Source organism: Piliocolobus tephrosceles, chromosome 19 (assembly GCF_002776525.5).
Source record: "Piliocolobus tephrosceles isolate RC106 chromosome 19, ASM277652v3, whole genome shotgun sequence".
Lineage (NCBI taxonomy): Eukaryota > Metazoa > Chordata > Mammalia > Primates > Cercopithecidae > Piliocolobus > Piliocolobus tephrosceles.
In genome coordinates this window covers 43,628,787-43,646,103 of record NC_045452.1, presented here as the reverse complement: position 1 = coordinate 43,646,103, position 17,317 = coordinate 43,628,787, and the positions used below count along the sequence as shown (strand labels likewise).

The 17,317-nt window shown below is 40.1% G+C and overlaps 1 long non-coding RNA gene and 1 pseudogene across 2 annotated transcripts in view; one reads left to right on the top strand and one right to left on the bottom strand.

Annotated features, from left to right (window-relative positions):
* Positions 1-17,317, bottom strand: part of LOC111525625 — a 208,284-nt gene that overhangs the window by 100,073 nt on the left and 90,894 nt on the right. The window lies entirely within an intron of this gene.
* Positions 10,408-10,757, top strand: LOC111525619 (annotated as a pseudogene). Its single transcript, XR_002726163.1, has one exon. The product of XR_002726163.1 is annotated as a 40S ribosomal protein S21 pseudogene (transcript).

The window sequence follows — 17,317 nt, the reverse complement described above, 5'->3', positions numbered from 1 at the left end:
TTTTGTGTCTGGTTTCACGTCTCTATTCCACCCATATGTGGAAGTCATTTGATGAGCATGGGTCCTCCTCATGGTGGGGGCAGTTCCTTATCCATGCTCACGGCCCTAGTAGTGATCTTTCCCGTCATTCCTTGAGCAGAAACACATTTAATTATTGTTATGCAAGAAATGTATCCTTGTAAACCATGGAACTTGTCAAAAGGTGGCTTGTAGACGTTTCTCATGCAAATAACCCTCTGGTGATTGACAGAAGTCCCTTCTAGGGCCTCTTTCCCACAGTGCTGATTCAGTAGGGCGGGATGGTCAGTGGGTAGGGCAGGGGATGGGAATGGGGTGGGGTGGTGGGGAGTGGGGCCAGGATCCTGAGTTTTAACCACTACCCCAATCTGACCCAAGTGCCCCTGATTCTCTCAACGCAGTTCGAAGAATAATGCTGTCCCCTCTATAAATTGCCCCCAGATATAGGAAGATGCCAGCAAAGTGACAGAGAAGGTTTATAGGTTTAAGATCTTAAAAGAACTTCAATCCAGGGTTAAAGAGAAAAGCAAAACAAAAAGTTAAACTTTAGAAGGATACTTCAATCAAATGAGCCTTCCAGGGTTCCTTATTCTTCCCCAATTCCTGAGCTTGATATTGACCTGGGAAAGATCAGGCTTTAAAGTTAAATGCAGGACGGGCATGGTGGCTCACGCCTGTAATCCCAGCATTTTGGGAGGCCGAGGCGGTCGGATCACAAGGTCAGGAGATCGAGACCAAGGTAAAACCCTGTCTGTACTAAAAATGCAAAACTTAGCCGGGCGTGGGGACGGCGCCTGTAGTCCCAGCTACTCGGGAGGCTGAGGCAGGAGAATGGCGTGAACCTGGGAGGCGGAGCTTGCAGTGAGCCGAGATCACGCCACTGCACTCCAGCCTGGGAGACAGAGTGAGACTCCATCTCAAAAAAAAAAAAAAAAAGTTAAATGCAGAACTTTTTAAAAGTTACCTCTTTGGGGCCAAGGAGGGTACACATGTGGGGCAGGACCGGGGGGGCCATGCCGTTCCTGTGGCCCCTGCACCCCTGGTCCTGCAGCACCTAGCAACCCAGCCTGGATCGGGCATGACATGTCATGCCACAAAATTCCCCTCTGCATCTGAACATAGTCTTTCTTTCTCAGATACCCTCCATGGCCACTATTTTTCTACCACTGCTCTCTTCTGACCTAAACTGGTAAGTACAAGTTTTCCCTTTGTTAGGCAGTACAGGCATGATCTGCTTTTATCATTCAATGGCAACAATATCTTGATATGGTTACTTGGTGTCCTCTGAAAATTACTTCTTCTGGGACACAGGTCGCATTTTGATGCAAGTAAAAAAACTGTTGTTAAGGACAATAAAAGTCTTGGCTTCCTGCAAATAGCAAAATTGAGATAAGGAAGCAAAGTTCACAGCAACATAGCTGAGTGGGGCTCAGCTCCAGGGCCTGACGAGTTAGGTTTCACAGCTCCACCTCCACCATCCGACTACCCCTGGGTAAGTTAATGAACCTCTCTGTGCCTCGGTGTCCTCATATTTATTTATTTTTATATCTCTTAATTGTTATTACTCATAAAAGCTTTAGTTTGAATTTAGCTTTCTGCCTCTGTGCTTGTTCCTTCAACACTTTTGACAATGATTTTCTGCTCCTCAATAAGGAAAGCATGCTTGATTCCTTCACAAGCACAGTTAGCACACATGGAACCACCACAGGCCCTGCTGACATGTTTCTGTGTTTTGGACAAGCTCGTAAGATTTTAGGTCTCACAGCATGAAACCCTTGAACACGCTGAGTACAGATTTTGGTGCTATCGCAAGCTTCTTGGTGTAAAGGTAAACAATTTTACTACCACGGGTCCTGGGTAGCCGAGTGTAGTGAGAAGCTGGATTGTGGGAAAGCCTGTGATGGTTTGTCAAACACTGGACCATTCTGAGTGCCTGTAGACATCATCCCCAGAAGAGGAAAAAGCTCATCTTTAAATCAAAGAAAACTCCAGCACGGCCAGGCGCAGTGGCTCACACCTGTAATCCCAGCACTTTGGGAGGCTGAGGGGGGGGGGGGTTAGATCACGAGGTCAGGAGTTCAAGACCAGCCTGGCCAAGATGGTGAAACCCCGTCTCTACTAAAAATACAAAAGAAAATTAGCCGGGCGTGGTGGCACACGCCTGTAATCCCAGCTACTCCAGAGGCTGAGGCAGAGAATTGCTTAAACCTGGAGGGGCAGAGGTTGCAGTGAGCTGAGATGGCTCCACTGCACTGCAGCCTGGGTGACAGAGAGAGACTCCGTCTCAAAAAATAAATAAATAAATAAAACTCCAGCCCCGATCTGGTGAGGAATGCTTTGACATTTAGATGTTGGTTGATATCAAGTGCGTAGAATCCAGTATGCTCAGTAAATAGGAGCTCTCATCATCACAAGAAGAGAATGTTCAGAGCATTGATGCCTCCATCGGCTCCTATGAACAATGATCATAGTTCCTGTCTTTCTGTGACCTACTCAATAAGAAACTATTATTGCCACTGGTTAGTTGCATCATTCCATTGGCCACACTAAGTACATTCATCTCCCCTTCCTTCCGTAGAGCATGAACATACATGCAGTCTCTGAGACTCTGTTATGCCTACGCTTTTCAAACCTCCGTCAATTACAGATGTGTGTGTGTGTGTGTATGTATGTGTATGTGTGTATAACTGCAACTCTGAGAGCAACGTTTGTCCCCAGAATAAAACAAGGATTCATTCTGTATGCCCTTCTCTGATTCTCCTATCTTTCCTCTTTCTCATTCTTTCTTCCATCGTTTGTCTCTGTCACAGTCTCTCCCTCTTCCTCCCTCGCTCCGTCTCCCTCTCCCTCTCTCTGTTTTTCTTTCTCACACATACTCTCCTAAAATAGAAGTATAGTATTAAGAAGAAAATAAGTAACTGCCTAATTTCCAAACATAAACATTTCATTTTATTTCCCCCCAACTACCCACGTGAAGAGAATTGAGAAACTACACTACTCTAGAAAATCAAATGACTAGAAATAAGCTTGCAACAGTCAATCTTTAAAATCCTTTCATTCCTTCCCTACACTTTCTCTCTCTTAGCTATGTACCATTTGCCTGTAAGGCTGGGTGTCCTGGAAAATAAGTGAACATGTAGATTTGCCCATAGAGAAGCCATGCTTTCTCTGCAACTCAATTGTTATTAAATACTTCAGAGCTATCATTTGGTAAGATGAGCTAATAACCACCCTTCATCCTAACTCCTTTAATTCTTTGCCCTTAAACTGCCAACAGGGAAGAAAAGTTGGAAAGCCCCAAATTCTTTCATTGGTGCTGTACCTGCAAGCGTTACACTTCTAAATGAAGCCTCAAAGGCGCAAACAATGGAATAGTGAGGAACGTTGCAGAAGAAGTCATCTAAATATGCCATGAGAAGTTGTGCAGCTTCAGAATCCAGTGGACTTTTTTCAAAGGCAGAATGCAGTTGGGGAAGAGAAAGTGGAAGACAGAGGGTCTGAGATCATAAAGTCTTATTCTGATGAGAACTAAAACATTTCCTAGAAACCAGAATGGGAAGTCAGATGTGCAGGTGGCTAAAACTGACTTCTTATTTCTTTAAAAAAAAAAAAAAAAACTACCTGGCATTGCATTTGCAAGAGGGCTCAGGCCTACTGCTGCTTTGTGTCAGAATAATTATCACCCAGAAGTCCATGGTACCATTTTCTCATGAGAACTACACAATAGCCAAATTTTCTGGAAACTTAAAACATCTCAAAATGCATGGTACACTTTCTTTCTTTTTTTTTTAACCAAAATTTCCCTAAAATATACTGTTTTACAAGGTTAATTCCTAGAATTACAGAGGAAAAAACCCTGAAATTTTGAATTCATGCAGAAGAAATTAACTACAGTAGCTTGTACTTTCTGAAATCATATTCTGTGACTTTGTTATAAAAGTTCCAGGCTAGGCATGGTGGCTCATGCCTATAATCCCAACACTAAGGGAGGCTGAGGTGGGAGGATCACTTGAGGCCAGGAGTTTGAGACCAGCCTGGGCAACATATTAAGACCTTGTTTCTACAAAAAATTAAAAAATAGCCAGCTGTGGTGGCACAAGCTTGTGGAAGCTACAGGAGGATTGCTTGAGCCCAGGATTTCAAGGCTTCAGTGTGAGCTGTGATTGTGCCACTGCACTCCAGCCTGGACAACAGAGCAAGACTCTGTCTCAAAAACAAACAAACAAAAACTCCAGCATATATAAAATACTTTCTTGTTTTTCTGACCAGGGTTTCAAAAAGGGAACAAACCAAATGTGATGGTCTACCTAGTAAATCACAACCATATTCATCTCTATAAACTCAAGTTGCTTAGGATTAGGATTTTTTTCTCTTTAGGTGTTTGTTAACACCTGTAAAGAATGGGACACAGTGGAAACTTGATGCAATATATAGTAACAACCAGTGTCAAAATGAAGAGGCCAGGCACAATGACTCACGACTGTAATCCCAGCACTTTGGGATGCTGAGGCTGGTGGATCACAAGGTCAAGAGATCAAGACCATCCTGGTCAACATGGTAAAACCCCGTCTCTACTAAAAATACAAAAATTAGCTGGACATGGTGGCAGGTGCCTGTAGTTCCAGCTACTCGGGAGGCTGAGGTAGGAGAATCGCTTGAACCCGGGAAGCAGAGGTTGCAGTGAGCTGAGATCACATCATTGCACTCCAGCCTGGGCGACAGAGCAAGACGCCATTTCAAATAAATTAATTAATTAAAATAAAATAAAATGAAGACTGTAACTGAAAGAAATAAATATGATGTAAAGAGAGATTTATTTGTATATTATTTCCCTAAGACAATTTCCTTCTAGAAACTTCTAGAAGTTGAATGACTGTGCAAAAGTATCTTCTTGTTTCTTAACTCGTATTGCTGGGATGCATTTCACTGAAAATGGTAAAGTGGAATGAGATCTCTGCTTCCCTTAGTTACTCTCAGATTGAGTGGCTGGTTAACAAAAGCCGTCTTAGGTATTAGTAGCTCAAAAACCTCCTCTACATATTACAAAGCCCTACAAAAAGTGAGCCCAGGAGGTCAATGAAAATGCAATGTATGGACTTTTCCTATCCAGGCAGGACTCATTTTCCATTGTTTTTATTTCTGAAATGAAGAGCATTTCCCAAGCTGTTTGAGGAAGTTGGGCTGCTTGATGATTTAAGAGACATGTGATGAACACCCAAGTTCTCCATCTTAGTCACCACATCAGCATCAGGGATGTGATAATAGCTGTACTGTCCTAAATGCATACTTTCCAAAGACTGGTCTTATTTGTTGCTTTCTGGAAAGGAAGTGGCCAATGCACGCCTTTCTTCTTTAGGAACATCCTCCATTATATGCAGCTTCAGTAAACATCTCCCTTTGGTTTGATTTCCCACTCTTCAGACAATTAATTATACTCTTCAGGCTCCTAAGAGTAAAATCTAAATTCATTACTTTTTTTTTTTTTTAATTTATGACTTTAAACAGAAAACTAATGTTACTGGAATAAACAGACCTTTAGAAATCAAGCCAGTAACTGTATCCCACATAACCCCCTATAAAACAAAACAAAACACACAATTAAAATAGAAAGCCAAACAAAAATTAAAAAGACAAGTTAGACAAAAATTAAAAGCCAAAAGTGCCATGTAATTGTGTGTACAGTTTATCACCCTATAAAGATCTAGATTAATTGGTGCAATGCAAATAAGACTTCAAATAAGTACATCAAGTTAAAAAACAAATGAATTCCTTTTCCCCCATAAAATTAGAAAGTGATAATAGGGAAAACGAGAAAATGTTGAAAAGATAACAGATGGGTTGGGGTTATTCTGTTTCAGACTTTACCCAAGAGAAAGCGATTGGAGAGTTGCCTAATCCTGGTATCATGTTTCCGGCTATGACAGGAAGAGATAGATCATAATAGATAAAAATGGAAAATGTTGTGAAAAAATCAAATACTTCTAAGAAAGACAAAATGCAAGACTCAGCTGTGGTGAGTGTTAAAGGAAATGAGTGTCGCAACTAGATGAAGCTCAAGACATATATTTAAACATGTTCTAATGGCGGAACAGTGAGAAGAACAGCTAAGAATAATGGCCTAAGACGGTCTGAGAAACCCAGAGCCCAGCCCCTGACTCCTTACCCTCAGTGATTCTCGCCATCAAACCCCATGATCTGTCTTATTCTCAACGCCTCCCTTGATGGAAGTCTAATCACAGCTTCTAGATACTCTAACCAGAGGTCTAAGTCAATCCTTTCTGAAATTTAAATTCAATTCTTTTTTTACCCTGACTCTCAAGAGAAAAATTCAGGTGCTTTCTACTTCCAATTCCCTTCTCTAAACTGAAACATAATGTAATTTACTTACTCTTCCTTCCATGAAATAGCTTACAACTTTTTGACCTCTACCAATGGAATAACTCTCAAAAAAGTAAATGATTCTTACCCTCACACACCTACTCCTATGATCAAGTACCTCTGATAAATATTCAATTATGTTTTCCACTTCTTCCCAGGGAGCTGCATGCAACAGAAACTGCAAATGGCATATGAAAGTTTCCTAATTAAAAAATAAACCATATGAGTGATCATCTGCTTAACGTCTTCCTCCTCACTGGAATACAGGGTCCATAACAGCAGAGACCCTGTCTCTCATTCTCAGCTGACCCATGGCAAGTACTGAATATGCATTTGCTGCATGTCTGGATCACTGAGTGAGGGAATGAATGGACCAACACAACTCAGGGCAGAATTTGTTTTTTCTCATAACCCCAGACTTTCCCATCTGTTTTGTTAACATGAGACACAACACTTCCAGAGAAGTGAACAAGCTAGTACTGAGGTCTGGGGGGCCTTCACGGAGAATGCTGGTGTTCTTGGAAAAACACGATAGTGGTCAAAGGAAAAGGAAATGCAGCCATCATTTGTTCCAAGGGAACTAAGCCTAAATCAAACACATTTGACGACTCAGATGGGCTCCAAAAACAAATACAGAAATATTTATTACCCGAGTCGTTAGGCAGATTTAGAACAAGCAGACTTGTTTAGATCTCCTTTTATAAATAGAGTTAAGTACAATATGCCGTTTCAAAAATGTATTTTCTAATTGTAAAGACTCTTGAGATTGTCTGGAAGAGAAAAAAATAATAAAAATAGCAACATTCCTTGAAACATACCTTTCTGATTACTCATGAATCCTCATGAAAACATTTTGGGGTGAAAGATACTAGTATTTAGTTTAAAAATATAATCAGCAAATCCAGGAGAGAGCAGCTTCCCTGAAGATAGCTCCCAACACTGATCCTGGGACTGAAAAGGGCGTGGAATGTTCTATCACCTCACTGACATCCTGGACCACCTGGGAACCAGCTGCCACTCTCATCTTTAACCCAGACACCAAGTTCACTGTCCTCATCAGGACCATGATCTTAACTTCAGATATGCATCAGAAGTAGAAGAAAAACAAAGCTGTGCTCTATAAACAGTAGTAATATCTTACATTTTGCATAGTGCCTTGCCATTTACAATGAGCTTCTATTATTTCACTTAAAGACCAGGACAATCCTGTGAGGCAGACATGCTAGTACTATGAATCCCCGTTTAACAGATGAGAAAAATGGATCTAAGAAGGTGAAGTGAAGGTTGCCCACCATCATGTGTTAGACAAGTCTAGAGCCTAGGATAGCTAAACCTCAAAGGAATGGGAGTCTTACTACCAACTGTGGTTAGATGACAGCTACCATTTGCCCTCTATTCAAGACAGATATCACAAATTAGATTCAGAGCCTAGCAAGTAAGCATTCATCTGTTAAAACTTTATTTTTCCATAGTAAAAAGTTAACTGAAAGGAAGCAGTAGAGAGGGAAGTCATACTTACTATCTCTGTGTCTCAGTTTTCTCATCTGTAAAACGGGTCTAACTATAAAACCAAATGCACAGAGTTGTTGTGAGATTGTAAAGACCCTGTAAAGTTGCTGATGATGGCTTCTGGATGGTAGTCATAGCTTAGCTATTACCATAAATGAGATCGTCCAGACAACTGCAATAGGAAACTTATTTTGTATCTCTTCTTTCACAGGATATCTGGCCTGAGGTGAATTCAAACTTTAAAAGGTGGACTAATTACAGCAGTAAGTTAATAAGTCACTATCATGTAGATTGTAGGAGTGTTTGCTTTAAATTATATCTAAACTAAAGAGAGTCTGTGCTAGAAGGATAAGCACATGCTTGGAACCAAACAGATGAGGCAGCCCTGAAAATCAATCTCTGTTGCTTCTTTCAGGTGTTGGGTTCAGAGATACTCTGACCTTCTCGCTCTTGATTCATGTCCCCACCTACTGCTCATGCTTAGACATGAGCCTTTTTTACTTCCTTTTATACACAGAAGTGATGCTAAAGGAGGTTCCTTCCTCTTCTTTTCTGAGAAATCCTGCAGTACAGAAACTTGTTAAAATTAGTTTAACCCATCATTTTCCAAACTTAAGTAAATACAAAATGATTTTTTAAGTATTAATGTTCCACAAACATGATCTGGAAAACACTGCCTTAGAGTACAGAATGAGCAAAAGTCAGGAACCTCTTAGATAACATTGAAAGTTGGCAGTTGAGAGGTATTATCACCTATGAGTAATCCTGTGACGTGAACCCAGAGAATAACTTTTTGGCTGCCCCAGTTAGTTCCCAAGAACATGGATGAACCTCGGTCCCAAGCTTCATATCAAGTTAGCTTTAGAATCTTTCCAGATACTGCTGGTTCTGGCTACAGAATAGACTAAGTTATTAAGGAAATCTTAATACTATAAAGCAATAATAACATTGAATAAAATAAAAATAAGTTAAAAATGTAACTGTGTACACAAGAAAGAAAGTAAAATCACAGATTCCAGAAATAAAGAGGGAACTGAGGCCGGGCGTGGTGGCTCAAGCCTGTAATCCCAGCACTTTGGGAGGCCGAGACGGGTGGATCACGAGGTCAGGAGATCGAGACCATCCTGGCTAACACCGTGAAACCCCGTCTCTACTAAAAATACAAAAACTAGCCAGGCGAGGTGGTGGGCGCCTGTAGTCCCAGCTACTCGGGAGGCTGAGGCAGGAGAATGGCGTAAACCCGGGAGGCGGAGCTTGCAGTGAGCTGAGATCCGGCCACTGCACTCCAGTCCGGGCGACAGAGCGAGACTCCGCCTCAAAAAAAATAAAAATAAAAATAAAAATAAAAAAAAATAAAGAGGGAACTGAAGGCAGTGTCTGTAAGCACTGGAACTGAAACTGGTGAGCCTAGGGAGGGAAGAAAAGAAAAGGTTTGGGAGGAAGGAGATTCTAATGGCTTGGGAAGTGAGAATCCCAGAGCTTGGAGACCAGGTTTTTGGCTCACTCAAGGTGGGATGTTGACACTGAGACATTTTCATAAAGTCAGAATTTTCAAATGACCCCACCCCAATTCTTCTCTATCCAGCTAGTCAACATTGCAAAGATTTTCTATGCCCGGAGATCTTCATGGAGAAAGAAAGATCTCCATGAAAAATAAAAACCCTATGCCAGCATGAGGCACAGGTTGAGAGACTGCCATTATACTACCTCTCTGGTATTCAAATCCCCAGAATAAGAATTTAACATAAAGTTTGTCCAGCCTGGTGAGATGCTGGAGGGCTCACATTAACAAATGCAAAATCACTTCAGAGAGACTCTCCTTAACTCAGGCCACAAAATGTATTTCTTGTAAAAACAAGTGCATAGTAAAAAAATATTAAAATACACCAATAAATTTATTAACAATAAACTCAAAAAACAGAAATACTTGAAATCTAAAGATATAAGGGGAAAAATCTGAAAAAACTATCAATTCAAGATGTTAAAATAAAGATATGAAATAAAGAATAAAGCTCAATAGGTAAAAATAAGACTACACATACAAAAAAGCATAAATTTTATAAGAATAAAATAAATCTAGAAACTATAAAATAAGATACCAAACTTAAAACTCAGCGCATGAGTTAATCAACAAATTAGACAAAGCTGGAAACAGAAATAGTGAACTGAAAGTCAATGCTGAGGAAAATTATACAGAATGAATCAGAAAGAAAGAGATTTTAAAAATGGCTAAGTTATGATATGGTGGATAGAATGAGAACAGCTAGCATGAATCTAATAGGAATTCCAGAAGGAGCAAATGTAATGTGAGAGAAGTAATACTTGAAGAGACAATGGCGAAGAATTTTTTAAAAACCAAAGAAAGTTGTAAGTCCTTAGATTAATTGAATTAGTAAATTCTAAGCTGAATGAAAAATAAATTCACACTTAGACTAAATAAGTGGAACTGCATAACATCTAGGACAAAGAGAATATATTTGTAGAAGCTAATTTAAAAAATCTACAAATTGCTTTCTCTCGAGCGCGCGGTGGCGGCAGCAGGCTCAGCCTCCAGATGCAGAACGACGCCGGCGAGTTCGTGGACCTGTACGTGCAGCGGAAATTCTCCGCTAGCAACCGCATCACAGGTGCCAAGGACAACGCATCCATCCAGATGAACGTGGCCGAGGATGACAAGGTCACAGGCAGGTTTAACGGCCGGTTTAAAACTTATGCTATCTGCGGGGCCATTCGTAGGATGGGTGAGTCAGATGATTCCATTCTCCGATTGGCCAAGGCCAACGGCATCGTCTCAAACAACTTTTGACTGGAGAAAATCATGGAAGTGGAATATCTGTCATAAATAAATAGTGGGGAAAAAAATCTACAAATTAACAGCAGTTAGATTGTGAAGAACTGATCAGCAACAGTAGAGCAAAGAAGAGAATGAAGTAATACCTTCAAATGGTTAAGGGATATTACTAAATTAAAAAAAAAAAAAATGAGAGTGTTTGTACTCTTAGACCTGCACTGAAATAATGATTAAAACATGATCTCTGTAAAAAAGGAAATTGAACTCAGAAAGATGTGGTGAGATTAGAAAAAGCAAAAACAATAGTGAGTACTGAGTAAAGGCATTTATAAACATAGTTCTATCTCATAAACATGAGTTATAAATATAACAATCATGATGGTATTTATATAAAAGCAAGAGACCAATGGAACAGAACAGAGTCCTCAGAAATAATACCACACATCTACAGCCATCTGATCTTTGACAAACCTGACAAAAACAAGAAATGGGGAAAGGATTCCCTATTTAATAAATGATGCTGGGAAAAATGGCTAGCCATAAGTAGAAAGCTGAAACTGGATCCTTTCCTTACTCCTTATATGAAAATTAATTCAATATGGATTAGAGACTTAAATGTTAAACCTAAAACCATAAAAACCCTAGAAGAAAACCTAGGTAGTACCATTCAGGACATAGGCATGGGCAAGGACTTCATGTCTAAAACACCAAAAGCAATGGCAGCAAAAGCCAAAATTGACAAACGGGATCTAATTAAACTAAAGAGCTTCTGCACAACAAAAAGAAACTACCACCAGAGTGAACAGGCAACCTACAGAATGGGAGAACATTTTTGCAATCTACTCATCTGACAAAGGGCTAATACCCAGAACCTACAAAGAACTCAAACAAATTTACGAGAAAAAAACAACTCCATCAAAAAGTGGGCAAAGGATATGAACAGACACTTCTCAAAAGAACACATTTATACAGCCAACAGACACATGAAAAAATGCTCATCATCACTGGCCATCAGAGAAATGCAAATCAAAACCACAATGAGATACCATCTCACACCAGTTGGAATGGCAATCATTAAAAAGTCAGGAAACAACAGGTTCTGGAGAGGATATGGAGAAATAGGAACACTTTTGCACTGTTGGTGGGACTGTAAACTAGTTCAACCATTGTGGAAGGCAGTGTGGTGATTCCTCAAGGATCTAGAACTAGAAATACCATTTGACCCAGCCATCCCATTACTGGGGATATACCCAAAGGATTATAAATCATGCTGCTATAAAGACACATGCACACGTATGTTCATTGCAGCACTGTTCACAATAGCAAAGACTTGGAATCAATCCAAATGCCCATCAGTGACAGACTGGATTAAGAAAATGTGGCACACATACACCACGGAATACTATGCAGCCATAAAAAAGGATGAGTTTGTGTCCTTTGTAGAGACATGGATGCAGCTGGAAACCATCATTCTCAGCAAACTCTCACCAAGAACAGAAAACCAAACACCGCATGTTCTCACTCATAGGTGGGAGGGAACTGAACAATGAGATCACTTGGACACAGGAAGGGGAACATCACACCAGGTCCTATTGTGGGGAGGGGGAAGGGGGGAGGGATAGCATTAGGAGATATACCTAATGTAAATGACGAGTTAATGGGTGTAGCACCCCAACATGGCACATGTATACATATGTAACAAACCTGCACGTTGTGCACATGTACCCTAGAACTTAAAGTATAATAAAAATATATATATATAAAAAAGCAAGAAAAAATAAAATATTAGACCACAATATGATAGACTATTTGGGGTTTTTACAGTTATAAATACCTTCTAAGGTGTTTATATTGTGTAAAAGTAGAATAGAAAAGGGTAGACATAAAATTTAGTGTTTTTTTTTTTTTAATGTTAAGTTTACTTGTTAACATAAGAGTAGATACTGAAAATGGAAATAAAATGCATGCTTCCCAAAGCAAGGAAAAGGTAGGGTGGGGGTCAGGACATAATGAAAAGTCAATCGAATATGAGTATAAATATTAAATTTTTTAAAAAGAAAAGTATAACAAATGCCTCAATTTTAACAAACAAGTGAACATAGGAAAAGAGAGAAAATTAACCCTCATCTTGCACTATGTGGAGAAATATGTCCCATATAAATTAAAATCATAAAAATAAAAAAATATACAGTATATATACACACACGTATATTTTTATAAACACATACATCTTTATGTATGTAAATTATATATATATATATATAGCTAAAATTGCAGAATATGATAATGATGTCTTAGAAAGCCAATAAAAGAAGCACAAACCAAAAGGAAAATGATTGATACAACTGACTCTATTGTAATTAAAATGTCTGTGTATTAAGAGGGACCATTAAAAACTTGAAACAAGTAAAGACTTGGAGGAATTATTACTACTTTCTGTGGCGGAGAAAATGTTTCAAAGATGGCTGCTGTGACATATTCCATTGCATCCTGTGTGTCTTTCTCACAGTGGGATGTTGACACTCTTCCCACAGAGTGGCAAATTTCACGTCCCCTACCTTTGACCCTAGCTGAAACTTCCAGTCTGCCTTGATCAACAGAGTACATGGAGAGCAAGGCTAAGTCAGTTCTGAGGCTGAGCCATAAAAAAACATCATGCACTTCTGCTTTGTCTCCTGTGAGGCTTGCTCTCGGAACCCACCACCACACTGCAAGGGAGCCCAGGGCACAGTGGAGAGGCCATGTGTAAATCTCCCAACTGATAGCCTCATCTGAGGTCGAGTCAACCTCCAGCAATAGCTACCAGATGCGTGAGTGAGTGAATGAGCATTTAATTAACCCAAGCCCCAGCCACCACCTGACTCAGCTGCATGAAAAACCCCATGTGAGCCTCCTGGTTGGGTCCAGTCAACCCACAGGACCATGAGAGATAATAATAGAGTTACTGGTGTGGTTTGAAGCTACCTAGTTTGGGATAATTTATTGTATAGCAATGCATAACTGACCACTATTCAAAACCGAAAAGAAAAAATAACTCAATAAGTAACTTGGTGAAAAAAATATGAACAAGTAATTCACAAAAGAGGAAACATGGTTAGATGATAAAGATACAAAAAAAGACTCAACCTCATTTATATATACCAGAAATCAGGTATATACAAATAAAAGTAACAGCCTAAGACCATTGTACACTTATCTTTTTGTCAAAAACTTAAAACTCTTTTAATAGCAGATATTGAGAGATGCAATCTACAGTTATGGTTAAGAGGGCAGGATCAGGGGCCAGGTTGCGAGACATGTAATTCTAATTCCACTCACAAACTTTGTAGCCTTGAGAGAATAATATAAACTTTGTATGCCTCAATCTCCTCATCTGCAAAATGGGTTTTTGCCCAGGATTGTTGTGAGAGTTAAATGAGTTAATATGTGTTAAGTGCTTAGACTGTGCCTGGCAGAGGGAGCAATGAGTAAGTGTTTATGACGACAATAACAATGACAACAATGAGGAAAGCCTAGAAGTCTTGGGCAGTTTTGGTGGGACTGGAGTATAAATTGGTATAACCAAGATTTAGAGAGCAATTTTTCAATTCTCTTGTTAAGGTGAAGATGTCAATACCCTTCAACGGAACCACTCCAATTGTAGAAATGTGGCACAGAGAAGTGCTAGGACATGCACAGGCAGACACAGGCAAGGATCTTCACGGTGGCCTCATTTTCTAATTGCAAATTCTGGAAACAACCTGGAAGTACTCAGAGTGATTAGAAAAAGTGTAGTAATGGGCATTAGCTCGGTTTCTTGGCAAAGGAGCCCCAACACTGAAGATACCATTTCATTCCTGGGACTGAGGGCTCAGACTCATCCATGGAAGAATGGCGTGGGAACAGAATGAAACATTGTCTGCCATCCAGCATTGGAGTAGAAACATCTCTTACAGTCAGAAGGAGGAACACGGGTCGATAGTAACGGAATCCCCAAGACCCAGTGTAGAAGGCAGAGCTGATGAGCAGTTCAGGACAGGACGGATGGTATAGGGCAGTCGTTTCTGTCCTGTGGGTCTTACTCATCCCACCTTAGCTTTTCTGTGTTTTCTTACATTGGTACAGAAAGATGAATAAATCACAAGTGTGAATCATCATGGAGTAGCACTTAGAAGCTCCAACTTTAATCCTGTTCCTCTGCCCTAAGAGACACGGTGGGGCAGCTCCGGCCAGGGTGGTCAGTCCAATTCAGGTTTCATCAGTAACAAGCAGTGCAGTTGCATGGCCTCTGTAAGTGTCAGTGAAAGTCTTGAGTTCAAACCCCATCAATGCCATTTAGGAGTTGAGTTTCCTAGAACAGGACATGCAATCTTAATGAACCAGCATCTACATCTGTGAATTGGGACTAGTCATATCTCCTTCCAGGGACATTATGAGACTCAAGTGTTTGTTAAAACACCTTATAAGCTGTACTCTCAATGGCAAGATTCACTATTCTGCTTGTGAGAGAAACCTTGGATTTCTGTGATCCGGTAATTCCACATAGTGTAGCTTGCATATCAGAAATAGCAACAAATCTGGAGATGATTTAATACAACCCTAGAGTTCCCATTATAAAATTTACATAGCCCCATTTTTTTGTTGTACACATAATAAATCATGGTGTTAGTCATTGGTCTTTGAGGACAAGCTATTAAAGCAATAGAATTCTTAATTAATTTAGTGCAGAGTTTATCAGTTCTGTGTACAAAGCTTACTCAGAGCCCACTATATCACCAAGTGTGGGGTTGGATAAAGTCAGCTCCCATGGAATAAGCCTTATCTTGCGACCTGCAGTTTCCAGAAGCAATTCTTCCTAAGATGGAGATTTGTTATCTGCTAGCTCCTTCGTAATGCATTTCCTGGAATAGGTCATGAGTAGTTGAGTCAAAACCTTCTATAGAATTAGCTCAGCACTAATAGAAAAGGGTCACTGTGCCGCCATGAGACTCACAAATATCTCAATGTACATGTCAAAACTAGACCTCAAGTGTTCAGGAAGAGACAGAAAATGTTATAAGTAAAAGAAGTTTTCAAAGCATTTTTGATGTTTAAAAACCATAGAGCCAGTAGCATTTTATGGTGTGTAACTATAGAAAATAATTTATCTAAATAATAATCATTCCCATATAATTATTTTTCACCGTGCACCTTTTCTTAAGTTCATGTGCAAATCTAGTCATAGTAAGTTTAGAATGTATAATACATAAAAGCTTTGACACATCCTGTCATGCCATTTTAGGAAGCATAATGATGTCCCATCACTTTCTCTCTGCAAGGGAACCAGGGTGGGGGGAATCCTTAATTCATTTCAAACACTTTGACAAAGTCTACATGTGGAAAACCACCTGTGTCTCATCTTCCCCTCTACCACCCTTAATTTCCACAACAGCATGTTCTTTACAGAAAAAAGTGGAGCAAGGATTCTTAAGCGAAGGGTGTTTCCTATCGCTGATTTGGCCAGGAATAAATAAAAGGCAGACTAAGATGTGTTCATTGCTATATCTGCCCCACGCCACCCTCCTCAGGCCCCCTCCCACTGTCTCCATCGCCCGATGCTCCTCATATGACCTCATCTCCCTCTTTACCTAAAACTAGGGAGTATCAAAGACAATTCCCTTGTTCACTTTCCCCTCCACCTCTAAACTGATCTTAATCACCCTTCCCTCCCTACTCCTCCTCCATAAGACATATATTTTAGTAGATAATCCCTTCATCTGGGCCCTTGATTTTAACCCTCCCATCTCTTTTGGACCTTTTCCCAGCAATTACTGCCTTTTACCCTGTATCTCTATTCTATGCCTGATGCCTCTACTGGTTCCTTGTCTTTGAATTGTAAGCACCAATGGTCTTGTCCATATTACATATGTATTTTAGATGTATCTGTCTGTTTCTGCATGTGTTTATCTATATTCAAACCCTAAAATGATCTTTTCTTCTTCTTGTTGTTGCTCCCATATTTTCCAAACAAGCGAAAATTCCTTCCTGCCTTCCTTAGCATCCTATTGAGGAAACTCTCTAAAAGGCCACCTGTAGCATGAATCCTACCAAATCTCCAGGCCTATTTTCAATCATCATTTGCCTTGGAACTCTCTGAGACGTTTTCTCCCAGCATTGCAAAGCCATCGTCTTCCCATTACTCATCAGCTTCTGCTCTTGAAAGCATCTTTCCTAAGCTCAGAACCATCCAGCCTGTCCTTTCTCTTTGACCACTGCTCCTGATTTTCTTTTGCTTGTTTCTCTTATTTCCATTTTCAAAGTGTTCAAAGACCCTGCCCACCTCTTCTTTTCTCTATTCTCCCTCCCCAACAAGTGATATACACGTTTTTGGTTTCAGCTGTTGTTGCCCTAAGGATAAGGCTGAGGCTTATTTCTGAAGCCTTGATCTCTTCCATGAAGGGCAGGGACACATTTTCAGCTGTCATCTCCAGTGTTCACTAGCACTTCAGGCTTCTTTCCTTTCAAAGTTGATTCTGCCCTCCCCTTAATCAGCTCCTCCTCCTAATGTCCATCCTACTTTTGTTAATGGCAACCTGTCTGGCCAATTAGCCTGACCTCAACCTGTGGAGAATTTTTTAACCCCTCCCCTTTTGCTTCCTATAT